The 16,255-nt window shown below is 42.4% G+C and overlaps 1 protein-coding gene and 1 pseudogene across 10 annotated transcripts in view; one reads left to right on the forward strand and one right to left on the reverse strand.

The window, feature by feature from the left end:
* Positions 1-429: 429 nt before the first annotated feature.
* The window catches only part of Inpp4a (inositol polyphosphate-4-phosphatase type I A), a 124,168-nt gene continuing 108,342 nt past the window's right edge, over positions 430-16,255 (forward strand). For 5 of the 10 annotated variants that reach the window (XM_090336467.1, XM_090336466.1, XM_090336473.1 and 2 more), the window contains exon 1: positions 430-647. The gene's annotated coding sequence lies outside the window, so the exon portion shown is untranslated. The remainder of the gene's footprint in view (positions 648-16,255) is intronic. The other 5 variants (XM_090336471.1, XM_090336476.1, XM_090336472.1 and 2 more) reach the window with 1 other exon arrangement.
* On the reverse strand, positions 11,287-11,838 carry LOC150060307 (ADP-ribosylation factor-like protein 1 pseudogene; annotated as a pseudogene).

A 16,255-nucleotide genomic window follows, 5' to 3' on the forward strand; every position in this document is an offset into this window, starting at 1 on the left:
TACACATTCCTGCACACATGTCAAACTCAGAATGTTAGCAATGGCTTTTCACCGAATCCTGAGCTTTTAACTCGTTGTTGGTTTCCAGTTGCTAGCCATCTCCCTGGGAGTGATGAATTCCATCTTCGCCTGGAAGCATCCCCACCCAGAGGGTGAACGGTCTGGGCGCGTCTCAGGGTGGCGGCTCCTTTAAGGAACCTTTTTCCCCGTGGGGCACTGCTGTCGTTCAGTGCGGGTGTTCAAGGATTCTTCGCAGGTGACTCGGTCCCAGAAGGTGGGATCCGAAATCAGCGCCGGCGTCTGGGGCACCCATCTCTGCTGCGGAGGAGGCGGGTCCAGCCAGGGGCGGGGCCGCGCCCACCGGGGACCGCCGGGTGCGCATGCGCGGGGAGGGGGCGGAGCTTGGGCGGGGCCGCGCGCGGTGTCTGGAGCGGCGGCGCCTGTGGTGGTGGCTGAGTTGGGGCTGCGCGCGGGCAGCGGGTTCGCGGCCGGAGCAGGCGCCGCGGGCCGGGGCTGGAGGACTGGCACCTGAGTTCCCTCCGGACTTCCCTACCACGCAGTGACGCTGTGGCGAATAGGCCCGAGCGCACCGCCCGGGACGACGGAGGACGGCCGGGCGACGGGTGCCGCGGGCCAGGGCGCGCCAGGTAAGTGGGCCGGGTCGGGCCGAGCAGGGGCCCGAGCCGCGCGGGGGCTGCAAGGAGCCCGGCGGCCCGGGGTGCGGAGGAGCACATCCCGGTACTGCTGGGCCGGACGGGGACGGCGCCCGCGGTTGTCATGGAAATGCACAGCCGAGCAGTTCCGGACGCTGGCGTCCGTGGGGCGCAGCCCGAGCCCGGCCGAGCTGTACCCCGAGGAGGACCGGTCGCCCGGGGCTGGCGGGAGCCGCGGGATGCCGGGCGCCGCGCCTGCCTGGTGCGTCTCCCGGGTAGGAGCCAGTGACTCCAGACTGCGAAGGCCTCGCGCTGTGCAGAGTGTCAACAGAATCGCGTAAAAATAAACATGCGACTTGGCGCTGGAACTGGCTCTCCTCCTCCAACGCTCCTTCCCCTTTCCTCCAGTCCATACCCACCCCCCGGAGCATTTCTGGAATTTTAGCTTTTTATGTTTTATTTCCCTTTGGTTTTGCCCGTCAGTGAATTGAGGCCTGAGGGATTTGCTGGGATCTGTGGCTGTCTTCTGAAAGCAGGTCATGAAATGTGTAGGCCATCCTTGGAGACCGAAACACTCAAAATGTCAGACGTAAATTTATATCTTTGTGGGAGAGGAAGAGCAGTGTTGATGGGCTCCACTTCCCGACCCCTGACGTTACATAAGGATGGGTTCCTGCCCAGGGTTGACAGGTCATGCAACTATTCCTCTGGGTACCAGAGGAGTGTAGGCAGTTGCAAACGCCTTCATCTGGTCTTTTGCTCTGCCTCGCTGAATGTGTCTTGTATTGAGAGGTTAAGAGTAAAATGTAATTGGTCATCTGCCCATGAGGGCAACTGAACCAAAGGAATGGGGGTGGGGCAGTGGATGTTGGGGTGTTCCAGTGGAATTTTGCCTCGTTCATCTGTGTTTACAGTGGGTTATGTGGCGTATGGAATATTTACACCCAGAACTGCCCTGGGTGTGAATTCTGGCTTCTGTCACTTGCAAATTTTGGCTTTCAGTGTTCGTGTGTGTGTGTCTGTGGCTGTCGGTCTTGAACTCAGGCCTGGGTGCTGTCCTTCAGCTCTTTCTCTTTCACACAAGGCTAGAGCTCTACCACTTTTAACCCACATCATCACTTCCCGTTTTCTGGTGGTTAATTGGAGATAAAAATCTCACAACAGACTTTCCTGCCTGCTGGGGCTGTCTTTAAACCAAAATCCGCAGATCTCAGCCTCCTGAATAGCTAGGATTTACAGATAGGAGTCACCGTTCTGTTCTCAGCTAATGTTCTCATTTTTAAAAGGTGAAACAGATCCTCCTTTGCTGAGTTTGTTTTGAAAGCTAGATGACTTAAGTATCGGTACACAATCTAAGGTATAGATTATCCTAGAATTACGCCTCATTTTTCTGTGGTTGAAAACAATCTTTAATAGAGATTTTATCTTTTGATCTAGGCTAGGGCCTTGTTTTGGGCGTTCTTTACCACAGTGTTCAGCCATGGAAAATTCTTTCATTGGTCTCTTCGGCTGGTTCCCACAAAGCAAGTCAATGTGGTGGCTCTATTGGAGTGTCAGTGTCAGGAGATCAGGATGCCTGCCCAGGAGTGGCATTGCATGTGAACAGAGCTGCTCAGGGCCTTGATTTCTGTAGTGTCTTGTAAACACTCTACCAACAAGCTGAAGTTACTGGCAGGGTCTGGCCCAGAGGCAGGTATTAAATACCTGCATTCTGGATAAATTCAAAGAGAAAGGAGGCCTGTATTTGTGCTGAGCTCTCTGATAGAATTAGCTCTACTTACTGGGCTACAGTCCCTTATCCATTTGCTTTTCATTTCTCATCTTCCATCTCAAAGTATTCATTTACTTAGCTAAAGCCATCTCCCATGGCTGACTTATAGCCAAGGACAGAAATTATAGTTTATTGTTGTGGAAACTAGACATTTTGTAATACCACTGTTAAAATGAACATGCCTGTATCCAAGCTACTCAGGAGGCTGAGATCTGAGGATCACGGTTCAAAGCCAGCCTAGGTATGAAAGTCTGTGTGACTTTTATCTCCAGTTAACCACTAGAAAACCTAAGTGGCACTGTGCCTCAATGTGGTAGATTACTAGCCTTGAGCTGATGAACAGCGCCCAGAGTTCAAGCCCTATGACAAAAAAGAAAGAATATTAATACTTTTAAAAAGTTACTTTAGGGAAATGCTGAAATGAAATAATATACATAAAAGCTTTGGGTAAGTGGTAGAACAGCAGAGAGATGGTATGACAGAGAACTAGTGGCCCAGCAGGTCTCTTTAGCTGGCTGCCTATCTGGAGCATTCAGTCAGCATCTCTGGGAATGCACGATAGGAATGGATTGGAAAACAAAATTACAGCTCCCTCCCTCATTGTGTGGAAGCAAAAGCTCTATGAGCACAGACCTCTTTGGGGAGAACATATTAACCAGGCTTGCTATATTTTGCCTACTGGTCTCCCTGATTATAAGGACAATTTTATCCTCAGGAATATTTCTAAGCACACATACACTCAAATCTCCTTTTTATTTTTGTTTTTATATTTTGATATGATTTCAGACTCACTTAAAAGTTGCAAGAACACGGGCCGGGAGTTTGGCCTAGTGGTTAAAGTGCTTGCCTAGCATGCATGAAGACCCGGGTTCGATTCCTTGGTACCACATACATAGAAAAAAGCCGGAAGTGGTGCTGAGACTCAAGTGGTAGAGCTCTAGCCTTGAGAAAGTCCAAGGACGTTCCTCAGGCCCTGAGCTCAAGCCCAGGACTGGCAAAAAAAAAAAAAAAAGTTGCAAGAACAAGCCAGGCACTGCCTGTAATCTTACTTACTCAGGAGGCTGATATCTGAGGATTATGGTTTGAAGTCAGACTGCGGATGAAAGTCTGTGAGACTCTTATATCCAATTAACCACCAAAAAGCCAGAAGTGGAGCTGTGGCTCAAGTAGTAGAGAACTAGTCTCTAGTCTTGAGCACCAAAACTTAGGGACAGTACCCAGGACCTGAGTTCAAGCTCTAGGACTGGCACCAAAAAAAAGTGCAAAAATAATGTAAGAAATTTACAGATATCCTTTCTCTAGATTTTATAATGTTAACATTTTGTTATCTTTTATTCTCTTTAATATTTAATAGCAATTTGCAGACTCTGTGTTTTTATACCTCTAAATATTTGTTGTGTATTTCCTAAAGACAAGGATATTCTCTGACAGGACAGGAAAATTAATTAATTAATAAAATGGTATTATTTCATGTAAGGTCCTTGCCAATTGACCCAGTAAGTTTCTTTTTAGCCAAAGAAAAACCCTAGTCCTTTCTAGCAAAAGAAAACCCCCTAACTCATTTGTGGCACTAAGTTGCACCATCTCTAGTCTTCTTCTGTAACAGTTTCTGAGTCTTTCATTGTATTTTATGACATTGACATTTGAAGACTACTGCCTTATGTTTAGATAATGTCTTTTAGTTTGGGTTTCTTGTGGTTTCCTGGTGATTAGAGTTAGTTTATGCATGCACTATGCTAGTAAAACAGTACAGGCTGGTGCTGCAGTTTTGCTAGTCCTTTCCCCCCACCCCTGCCCTTAATCTAGCTGAACATCCCAAGATTTATCCCATTCACCGGCCTTGTTAACTTTCATGACTTGATTAGGATGGCATCCACTTCCTTGAAAAGTTATTTTCCCTTCATAATTAATATATATCTCCTAGAGAATGACTTTGAGACTGTGTAAATACACTGCTGCTTCTCATTCTCTTACCCACTAGTTTTAGAATCCATTGATACTTGATTCTTATCTGAATCCTTATAAGAATTGACAGATGGTGATTGTCTACCTACTCATTAACTTCTACATGTATTAGTCGGGATAATACTTGAAAAGAACTTTTCTTTCTACCATATTTATTTACTTTTTGATTTATAACCCTGGATTCATAAATTCTTACTTAACTCAACAGATTGTAGTCTGTTACTCCCACTATGCATCATATTGCTCAAATTGTTCCAGATTTGGCCAGTAGGTGCCCCTTCAGCTGGCTGTTTCTTTTGAGTTGTCCCCCTTATTCTTTGAGTACTTCTTTTCTTCCTAGCACAAAAATCTAGACTTGGCTTGTATTTTCCTTGCCCTAATCCTGGAATCAGCCATGGTTAGAGCTCATTTTCAAAACTCCTGGTTCATTTTGGTGGGAGCTAGTGTTAGAAACTAAGCTGTGGGCAGTAGGTGTGCTGACTGCTTCTTAAGTGTCATTGCTTTCACTTTGTGTGTGGGGAATGGGGGCGGGGGAGGGGGAGTGCTAGGATTCAGCTCAGGGTTTCACACATGCTAGGCAAGTTCTCTACCACTGAGCCATGTTCCCATCCCTTACATCATTGCTTCTAGACCTATTTTGTTAATTCAGTACTCTCATTGCAAACCTAGGTATAGTCACATTATACAATACTTTCTGTGTAATTTTCTTTTTAAAATTTGATGGTATGTCCTGGAGCTTTTTCTGGACTGACAGGATAAATTTACTCCCACTCTTTTGTCGTGTGTGTGTGTGTAGTCTACATTCTAAATTGTGGGCATACCATAGTTTATTTATCCATCTACTGATGGGCATTGAGGTTGTGTCAAATTTTTGCTCTAAAAATGGCCAGGAATCTATGAACTACATCATCATTAACACTCATTTCTGTTTTCTAGATCTCTAGAAGAATTTCTGGGGCAAGGAGTCATTTTAAGCTGATGAGTTTACCAAATTGTTCTCCAGGAGGTTTTATCAATTTACACTCCTTCCATTAGTGGGCAAAATTGTCTGCTTCCCTTTGACCTGGCCAGCATTGAAGAGAATACATCTTGTTAATGTGGTCAGTCTGATGGATAAAGAAGACTTCACATAGTACTTTATCAGCAGCTTAGTAATTTCATCAAGGACCTACCTACATTCTTCTCTCCTCTCCTCTGCACAGCCTTCAAGGCTGATTTCTCTGTAGGCTCAGTCACCTCATGGCTTTTAGATGGTCATTGGGAGTGTGGTGGTTTGCTGCTGCTCTCCAGTAAGAGCAGGAAAGGAGACATATGAGCTGGATCTCCACTGCAGTGTGTCCCAGAACTTCCCTCCCACTGTGGAAGTTCAGGGGCATGTACCTTTCCTGGTCCACTCACTAACAGAGGGCTCAGAGAGTGCTGTGTGCTGATTGGCTTAGGTCAGTGCTTCTTACAGTGTTGTCTTCAGACCACCATTGTCTTTAACACCTGAGAATTGGTTAGAAATGCATTGTTTTGGGCCCCATCCAAGCTTCAGCAATGTCAGGACAGCTTCTAGGTCACATCGGCTGCTTTAAGGCAGATGCATTTTTTTTTGATACAGGGATCAGTCTGGTTCAAATAAAAAATGATATGTTTGGTATATTTCTCTGTCATGGGGGAAAGGTAAAAATTGAAGTATGGGTAGAAAAGGTCAGGATGTGAATGGTCAAGGGTGGGGGAGGGGTGAAAGGATTGATATAAAAGAGAAATTTGTGATCTTAAGGACGCTTCTAGACCAGTGCAGCTAGAGGTCTTAAGGCCACTTGTTCAGTTTTACAGCCTCCAGTGTTTCTTCCTCACCTTTGTCCCCATTTCAGAACCCTAGTTCTGCTTCCTGCCCAGAGCACCTCTTGGCAGGGAGGAGGGTGATGTTAAGAAAAGAAGGCCAGCAAAAGTCAGGGAGAAGGATGTAGGTGGGGTGTGCCTGTGCCTGTGCCTGGCAATCCTGGGGCTAATTCTCTACCACCTGAGCCACAGCTCCACCTTTGGCTGTGTGTGTGTGTGTGTGCGCTTATTTGCAAATAAGAATCTTGTAGACTTTCCTTCCCTGGCTGGCTTCTAACTGTGATCCTCAGATCTCAGTCTCCTGAGTAGCTAGGATTACAAGGGTGAGCCACAGGCACCCAGACAGAAGATTAAGCACCTTCTATCTGGTGAATATAATGTAACCCTTCTATTAATTACAATAAAAATATATGGAAAAAATAAAACTCCAAGATATAGAAATAAGAGGTAAAAAAATAAAGTATAAAAACTTGTGGTTGTGTGTGAAATGTTGAATATTATCACCGTTCTTAGTTATTGCTTTGATTTTTGTTCTCCCTATATGACTGTCACATATGAAATGATCACATCACATAATTGGGTGGTAATAGTGATGGTGTGATTAGTAGAACTTCATTATTATGAGATTAAGTGCTAAGAAATGTCAGTGTATCCTGAGTCTTTCCCTGGTTTGGAAAAGGAGACAGAAGTGGGAGAGTAGATTGTACTCTTGAGGGAAGCATCCAGCTGGTAGATTTTGTCCACCTCAGGTCAGAGGGAAGAGCTAGTAGTCTCATTTGGGTTTGTTCCCAGCTTGCCCATAAGGTCTAATCATGCCTAAATCTTACTTCCTTCCCTCCTACTCATGTTGAGAAAGTGTTTCTTCCATTTCTGTCCTCAGCGTTCTCTCCAGTGGCAAAATGGAGGTATGGTAGTGCCTGAGGGCTGTGTGGATGGAGTGTTGGGTATTCTTGATCTGGTTAGCATTGGACTGACATACAATGTGTCTATTTAGGGAAGTCCTGCTTCCCTGGTTTGTTGCCTTGGAAATCCTGCCTCTTCTCCTTTCACTTCTCTCCTCTGTTCAGTGATTCAGCAGTAGCTTTCTAGAGTAACAAACTCCTGTGAGTCAGAGGCCCTGAAGTGCCCAGGGGTGTTAGTGGAGAGGGGAGCTGCCTGGGTATTGTGGATTATGCTCTTCTGAGCCTACATAGGGCATGCAGACCCCTCCCTAGATCCCCAGCTTGCTCCCTATCGTCAAATACCTCCTTCTGAGATTTTGGCAGACACTTCCCAGTATCTTCCAGGGTTTATGTTGTATTCCAAAGCCTTGTCATTTTCTTGTGAACAGATGGGGATACTTACCACTTTACTCCAGCATGCTTCCCCCTAATAATTTATACACACTTACCTGTTTCAGGTCTGGACCATGTTTCTTTCCTAGTGGCTGGATAGTTTCTTGACTCCTTCACGAACCTCTTTCTTTCACTTTGGTTTTTTGCCAATTCTGGGCCTTGAACTCAGGGCCTGAGCACTGTCCTTGGGTTTTCTCAAGGCTAGAACTCTTATCACTGGAGCCACAGCATTATTTCTGGTTTTTCCTATATATGTGGTACCAAAGAATCGACCTGGATCTTTGTGCATGCTAGACAAGCACTCTTATCACTAGGCCAAACTCCCGGCCCCTCCTTCACATGCCTCTTTCTATGATTGGGTTTTCTCCTATTTTTGGCCTATTTTATTTCCTTTTTTTATTTTTGGCAGTGCTGGAGTTTGAACTTCAGGTCTTGTGCTTGCTAGGCAGGTGCTCTACCACTTGAGCCACCCTTTTTGCATTAGTTATTTTCAAATAGTACCTCATGCTTTTTGCCTGTGCCAGCCTTAGACCATGATTCTTCCTTATAGCTATGATTACAGGTGCATACCAAATGCCTGGTTTGTTCACTCCGTCCCCCAATAAATAATGTTTTTTATATTTTTATTATCTTTAAGTAGTTGCATGCAGGAGTTGTCATTCAACAAAGAAGTTTACAAGTATTGAGCATCTTGCTCACTGAACCGCTTTCAACATTTTCACCTGTCTCTTTCAACCCACCCCTTCCCTCACTTTTCTTAATTTTGTAGGATAAACATTGAATTTTGAGTGCTACATCCTCCCCCTCCTTCTCTTCATTTGTCTCTGGTTTGTTGTTTGAGATAGAGTTTTATTAGCTTTTTGCCTGGGTTGACTTCACACTGCTGTCTTTCAATTTTTGCCTCCCAAATATCTGGAATTACGATGTGAGACACAGAGCCTAGCTTATTTTTAATTGACACATAATAATTGTACATATTTATAGTGTATAGTGGGATACTTCAGAATCTGTATACAGTGTGTAATGGTTAGATCAGTATAATTGGTTTGTCTGTCAGATCTTAGACATTATCATTTCTTTGTGTTGGGATCATCCAGAGTCTTCACTATTTAGTTATTTTGAAACATTCTATTAGTTGTCAACTATAGTTATCCTATTCCACTACAGTCTGCAGGGTAGGGTGGTTACAGAAGTTATCCTAACCAGCTGTGCTCTGTACCCATGTGTGTTCTCTTTCTAGCTGCTTTTCCTCTTCCCAGGTTCTAGTAGCCAATATTCTAATCCCTACTGATTGAGATCAGCTTTTTAGCGCCTACATACAGGTGACAGACAAAATGTATTTTGTTTCTATCTCTGCCTGACTTGTTAACATAATTTCCTCTAGTTGCATCTTTGTTTCTGCAAGTGACAGAAATCAATCTATCATCTAGAGGTTTATTATTTTTGGCAATGTTAAGGATTGAATTCAAGTACTAGGCAAGCATTCTACCACTTACTTGAGTCACATCCTGGGTCCCTTTTGATTGTGCATATATACATTCTCTTTATTCATTCATCTTTCAAAAATACCTAGGTTGAATCCATGTCTTGGCTATTATGCTGATTTTTAATACTGCAATAGGGACAAGAGATGCAGCTGTTTTTTTACAATAACTGATTACAATTTCTTTGAATGTATAGTCTATAGTGGGATTGCTGGATCATATGGCAGATCTAGTTGTGTTTTTTTTTTTTTTTTTTTAGGTGCCATCATACCATTCTTCATACTAGTGTGTGAAAGTACATCCTTGCTAGCATATGTTTCTTTGTGTCTGTGTGTTTGTCTCTCTGTCTCTCTGAGATAGGGTCTCATTATATTGTCTGGTGCTCCCTTCTGCCTCAGCCTCTTGAGTACTCGGTCTTATGGGTTTTATCTTTGATAATAACCATTCCAATTGAGGTGCAATTCTTATCACTGTGGTTTTGATTTGCATTTTCCTGATCAGTGATGCTGAGCATTTTTATATATGCTTGTTGGTCATTTATACATCCTGTTTCAAGAATTTTTTTTTTTTTTTTTTTTTTTTTGCCAGTCCTGGGCTTGAGCTCAGGGCCTGAGCACTGTCCTTGGACTTTCTCAAGGCTAGAGCTCTACCACTTGAGCCTCAGCACCACTTCCGGCTTTTTTCTATGTATGTGGTACTGAGGAATCGAACCCGGGTCTTCATGCATGCTAGGCAAGCACTTTAACCACTAGGCCAAACTCCCGGCCCTCAAGAAATATTTATTGAGTTTTTTTCCCCCCTGTTGAGTTGTATTCCTTCTGAATGCTAATTCCTTGTTCAATTAGTTTTCAGACATTTTCTGTAGATTGTTTCTCTAGTTTTTGGTTGTTTCTTCTGGTCCACTGAAGCTCTTTTTAGTTTGATGGAATCTCATTTGTCAATTTTCTTCTTGTTGCTTGTGCTTTTGGGGTCATAGCCAAACACTTTTGCAAAGACTAATGTCTTGAGTCATTTCCCAGTGAATTTCTTTGTAACTTTCTTTATAGTTTTAGTTCTTATATTTAGCTCTTTGGTCCATTTTGAAGTGACTTTCTTTTTAATATAGTAAGGGATAAGGGTCTAGTTTCTTTCCTTTGAATGAGTAACAGTTTCCCTGGCACTTTTAATTTTTTTTTAGAACAAATAAGATTTTTACTTTTAACCAATTTACATTCCAATTGCAGACAGATACACAGAAGACAGTTATAACATCTTTTATGTTTCTTAAAATATTTTTTATTTTCTCTAATGCCATTTTTTTCTTTATTATGTTCTGAATTCCATGAACTATAACCATTCAGGACTTTTTTTCACCATATTAGCTAAGATTACTATAACCACGTAAGTTTAAATAGACATTATTTTAAATGTTCTCTGACTACCATAATTTTAATTTAGGTTCTGTGTATTGTAAATGTTGGCATATTCAGGAATATATAATATAATTTATGAGACAAGCTTCAGACCCAAAAGTCTTACTTTGAGTCCTATGTCTGTCAGCAAGCCAACCTATAAAAACCTTGAATCCACAACCATGAAGGACTATTATACAACACACCCTGCTTATGTCACAGGGTTGCTGTATGAATCAATTAAGTCAATATATTTAGAGTTCTTTTGATGACTATAAAGTTCTTAGAATGATAATTACAGAACAACTAGTAAAGGTGGCCACCAAAATCACATTCATGGCTGTAACCAGAAACTTAAAAAAAAAATGAGCAAGCTTAAATGTGGTCAGGTAAGCAAACGAAGGCTATAATACACGATATGTTTCTAGCCTACTCTACTGAGTCTAATCTTTGGGAAAACGTAATTTATTGTAAGGGAGAAAAAAATACCTCAACAAGATACAACCATTTATTCAGAAAAAGGAGTGCTTTCCCCCTGAGAAGAGTGCATTCTTTAATAGAACTGTATTTGAGTAAGAATTCCATACAAATAGCATACCTTAACACAGAAGAGCAAGGAATAAATATTTTATATTACATTGAACTTTCAGGTGATTTGATCAAGTTATCCCTCCAACCAAATATGTGTGTGTGTGTGTGTGTGTGTGTGTGTGTGCTTTTTAAAAACTATTATAGATGTTAACAGTCAGTTCTATATATACCATCAATCACAGTTTTTACATGTAGTTACGTGAAGCACACTTGACTGTTTGCAGGGAGACACAATGTCATCTCTGTTTCAGAGGAGCTGGAGTGATTGAATTACTGCCCACCTTTCAATGTTTCAACCAGCCATTCCATTGCCTCATCAAGGCCAGTGCCTTTGGTTGCTGACGTTTTGAATATCTGCCATTTCCAATCCTTCAAGGCATATAACCCAAGTGAATTTGCCATCTCTGAGGGTGTCATATTCTGCTCCTGCTCCATGTCCTGCTTATTTGCAAACACCACTAAAATGGCTTTTCTCAACTCTTCCTCCTCCAACATGGCAACTAATTCTGACTTGGAAATGCCAATTCTGTCCTGGCCACAGCTGTCTACCATGTAAATGATGGCATCTGTGTTTGAATAATAACACCTCCAGTATGGCCTGATACTTGTCTGTCCTCTTAGGTCCCAGACTTAGAACTTAAGATTTTTGTACATTACTGTCTCTACATTAAATCCGATAGTAGGAATAGTAGTAACCACTTCTCCAACCTGTAATTGGTATAAAATGGTGGTTTTTCCAGCACCATCTAATCCCAAAATCAAAATTCTCATTTCCTGGGTTCCAAAGAGACTGGAAAAAATACTTGAGAAAAAGCCACCCATGGTGAGCCGCCTGTCCGCCCTCGTCCATCCTCACAGACAGGCCGGGGCTCGGCACCACCTCCGCTCACCTGGGTCTCCTCGCCATCCCGGCCTTCCTGCTAGCACTTTTGATTAAAAAAAAAATTTTTTTTTTGTTATAAAGGTAACGTACAGAGGAGTTACAGTTACAAAAGTCAGGTGATGGGTACATTTCTTTTGGGACATTGCTATCCCTTCCCTCTCTCTCTTCCAGTTTTTCCTTTTTATCCCCTCCTTTTCCCCAGCATTTTTATTGAGGGAGTTTCCCTCTCTCCAATTATATTTTTGCTGGCTTTAAAGAAAATCAATTAACTGTAAATAGGTTGGTTCATGTATCTTTTTTTCTCTGCTCCATTGGTCTGTGTATTTTAATGTCAGCACAATACATTGCATTATGTAGCTTTGTGGTATGTTTTGAAGTCAGGTATTGTAATGCCTATAATTGGTTCAGGGTTCCTTTGGCTACTTGGAAGCCTATTTTTAGTAGTGATTCCCCCCTCCCCATTTTCAGTGAAGAACACCATTGATAGTTTATCATTGATTTTATTTACTACTAACTTCCTGACTTGTTGGAACATGATAGGTGGGTTTAAACTTATCAGTTCAAAGGTAAACTGATTAAAAGGATACAAAGAATTTTATATGGATATAACTACCTGAGTATTTTCCTTTCAGGAACTGTCCTTAAAGAGCTTATTAACACAATTCTTCATTCCTGTGCCTCTCTCCTCAAATACCACAGAGCCCATAAGGGCAGGGGCCTGTCTCATTTGATAGGGCACATGGTCTTGCATAGCCAGCCATCAGCCATTGCCCAAGACACAAGTTTTGAAGTTCTCATTATAGGTGGAGTGAAAGTGTATGGAATTTTGAATAAAATCTCTTATTGAACCAGGTTAATTATTTACTCATTTTTAACTTGTCAATAACGTTTGCCAAGCTAGGTATTAATCTCTTTGGTAAAAGGGAAAAGAAAAGCCAGTGGGAAGTGGCCTTTTGTAGCACTGGGTTGGTTGACTCAAAGAGAAAGGATTCCTCAGTGAGAGCAGAACCACTGGAAATGGCTACAGTACCGACTTGATTATTAAGAAGCATGCAGGTTTTAAAGTTGATCCCAGTCATTTCTTCCTGTGGGGTGACTTTGGTCTTGGTACAGAGGATTTGACTGTAGAATTGCATCCCTGTCTGTATCCCAGTCCTGATGCTGTCAAGGCACTGGCTACCCTGTCTAGTATGTAGAAAACTACAGCTGCCAGTACCCATCCAGGTGATAGCAAAAAAGCGTTCTAAGTTGTAGTAGATGTAACTCATTTCAAAGAGAATTAGATGAGAAATTTTGAGATTAGATGAGAAATGAAGAAACTAGATGAGAAATTATCAAAGTCAAATTCCAGGACAGTCATCACTGTGTCATTCTGTGAAACCTGTGTTATAGACTCAGGTTGGCAGTTTTGTAAATTGTTAACAGTTTACTATTATTGATCCTGGCAACCAGCAGTTATGGTTTATATTATGAACATAAGTTAGTGGACTAAATGTAGTAAATGAAAATGGGTTATTTTTACATTATAACCTAGATTTGTCTGCACTGAATATGTGCAGCAAGCTATTAAAGTTTTGGGGCAGTACACAGGAATTTGGAATGTGAAAGCTGTTTTCACTGGCTACTCAGGCTGGCCAGAAATAGTATTGATAGCTTTTATAGGATTATAACTGTTGATTATATTAGGGAAAAACTGTATTATAACATAACTCTACAATAGATTGAATCTTGTTATGCTTATAAAGGCCTCATGAGAATACTCTCACACTATTCTGGAGCCTAGGGTACATTCAAAAATGTTTCTACTTATTAAAAACCTCTTTCTGGAGTTGTTACTAAGCTTAAGCCTAAAATACACCATTAACTGACATTTCTCTATCATTGATATAAATGACAAGTGGTGAGAGCATAGAGATTAGATATGGCCACACAGAAAAAAAAATCTGCAGAAAAAGAGAGTTTGGATAGGCATTTGTTTGTCTACCTACACTGAAGTGTGGAGATGAGCACTCAGAGCTTGTTTCTGACATCCAGAGTGAGGCCCCGGGGCCTCATCTCCAGGATCCTTGCTTGAGGTTTAGCCAGATTGTGGTATTAAAAAAACGACAGCTATGGCTGAGATTTAGTTCAGTGGTAGAGTACTTGCCTAGAAAATTTTCTAGCATTGCATAATAGTAGTAGTAGTAGTAGTAGTAGTATTAGTGGTGGTAATGGTGGTGGTGGCAGCTGCATTCCAAAAGGCACATTTCCTGGAAGTATCTCATAAAACTTCAGTCTTACAGCTCACTGGCAAGAATTGAACTCCTGGCTAATCCAGCCTCACTTGAGGTGGGCAGCCTTGAGTTCTGGATTTGTTACAAAGGATAAAGGGGAGAATGAAGATACTAATGGTAGCTAGCTATACTGCTCTTTCAAGTTGTTAACTTCTTTGAAAGATGGGCATTTTTATTTGTTAAGAAAATGTTGGGAGAATGTTGGGGTAATTTCTTTGGGCTAACAATTGGGAAATTTAAAAAAGAACTCTTGTCACTCCTGTGTGTGCTTCCTTGATTGAGCTTGAAAGAGGTCATTTTATTTCTTTGTGCCTTAGTTGCCTTATTTAAAGAATAGATATAGTATAATTCTAATCAAGAGTCTCAAAGGGCAATGCTGAGACTCTCAGACCAGAGCTGTTTTCACCAGGACCCCTGTGGTATTTCTGGACCTGAGGGATGTATCTAGAAGGAAAGGACTTCATGGGTCTTAGAGGTGAGTTGTACAGTCAGAGGTCAAGGTCCAGATTAGTGTGGAGGATGATGATGCCTGAACTGAGAGGAATTCCAGAGTTAAAGGAGTACACAGGGAGACAAAGTCTCCTGTGGTTACCAGGGGAGGAAGAGTTTGCTTCTCTCCCTGAGTCTTCCATAGACAGTCCCCTCCCTTGAATAGGAAGGTCTACCTCCTCAGCTGAACTGAGGACAAGTGTTTGTTTGGTTGTCTCTCTGTCCTTCCTTTACCCCACCATATCCCAAGTTTCCTTTAGGAGGGTAACTTCATGTGCCCTATCTCAAGTAGAAGAAATCTAAAACTTACTCTAGAACCCAGTGAAATTGGGCATATTGTTTTTGGAGAAGTTGCCTTTTCAGAACAGAAGTACTAGTGGTTTCTGAAATCAAGAGAAAGGTTTTTTGGAGGGATATCAGACCCAGGAAGAGGCATGGATAGAAGGAAGTTCGGACTTTCCTTGTGCTTGCAAACACTCATATTTGGTCAGGCCAGCTACTCTGTCACCCCAAATGAGTGGGCATATAGAAAACACACCATTCTCACACACCCTGTGCAGTAGGCCTGGGCGATTGGGCTTCTAGAAGGAGCCATGCTTTGCTTGCAGGCTGCCTAGAACCCTGTGGATTTAGGGACATAAATGTGTACTGCACATTCAAAAATCTTGTAGAGCTGGGCGCAGTGGCACAAGCCTGTAATCCTAGTTACTGTGTAGGTGAAGATGAGGGTATCATGTTTGGAGCTGGCTTGTGCAGCAAGAAGTTTGTGAGGTTTTAACCAATGGCTGGGTACATGCCTATTAGGGGAAGCACAATAGTTAGGTATCAGTGGCTTGCCCTTATATCTCCACCAACTCAAAGTAGAAGGATCACAGCCCAGGAGAGTCTACTAGAAACTAACCAAGACAAAAGTGGGATAAGAGGCATGACTTACGTGGCAGGGTGTCTGCCTACCAAGCTAAAGTCCCTGAGTTCAGTCAGTCTCCAGAATTGTGTAGAGGACCAGTCCCTAAATTCATGTTTCAAAATAAGGATTATGTTTCCAAAACCAATGACTAAAATTTGCTAATCTGCAACAACCATTTCCCCCAGCTTTGTAGTTTTTTTTTCTTCTGACTTTTGGTACTGGGGCTTGAACTCAAGGCCTTGAACTCTTGCTTAGCTTGGTTGGTTGGTATGTACTCTACCACTTGTGCCATACTTCCTTTTTAGCCTTTTTGCAATTAATTGGAAATAACAATCTTGTGGATTTGTCTACCTAGGCTGGCTCTGAACCTTGGTTCTGAAATCTTAGCCACCTGAATAGCTAGGGTTATAGGTATGAGCCTCCTGTTCCCAGCAGAACTTGACTCTCCCCCCGCCCCACCCCTCCTGGATCCTGGGGTTTGAACTCAGGGCCTGGGCACTGTCCATGAGCCTCTTTGTGTTCAAGGCTAGTGCTATACCGCTTAAGCCACAGTGCCACTTTTGGCTTTTTCTGAGGAGTTTATTGGAAGTAAAAGTCTCATAAACATTTTTACTTGGGCTGGCTTTGAACTGTGATCCTCAGAGCTCATCCTCCTGGGTAGTTAGTATTTTTTAAAAAAATTTCCCC

Source organism: Megascapheus bottae, chromosome 7, assembly GCF_031878675.1.
Source record: "Megascapheus bottae isolate mThoBot1 chromosome 7, mThoBot2.hap1, whole genome shotgun sequence".
Classification (NCBI taxonomy): Eukaryota; Metazoa; Chordata; class Mammalia; order Rodentia; family Geomyidae; genus Megascapheus; species Megascapheus bottae.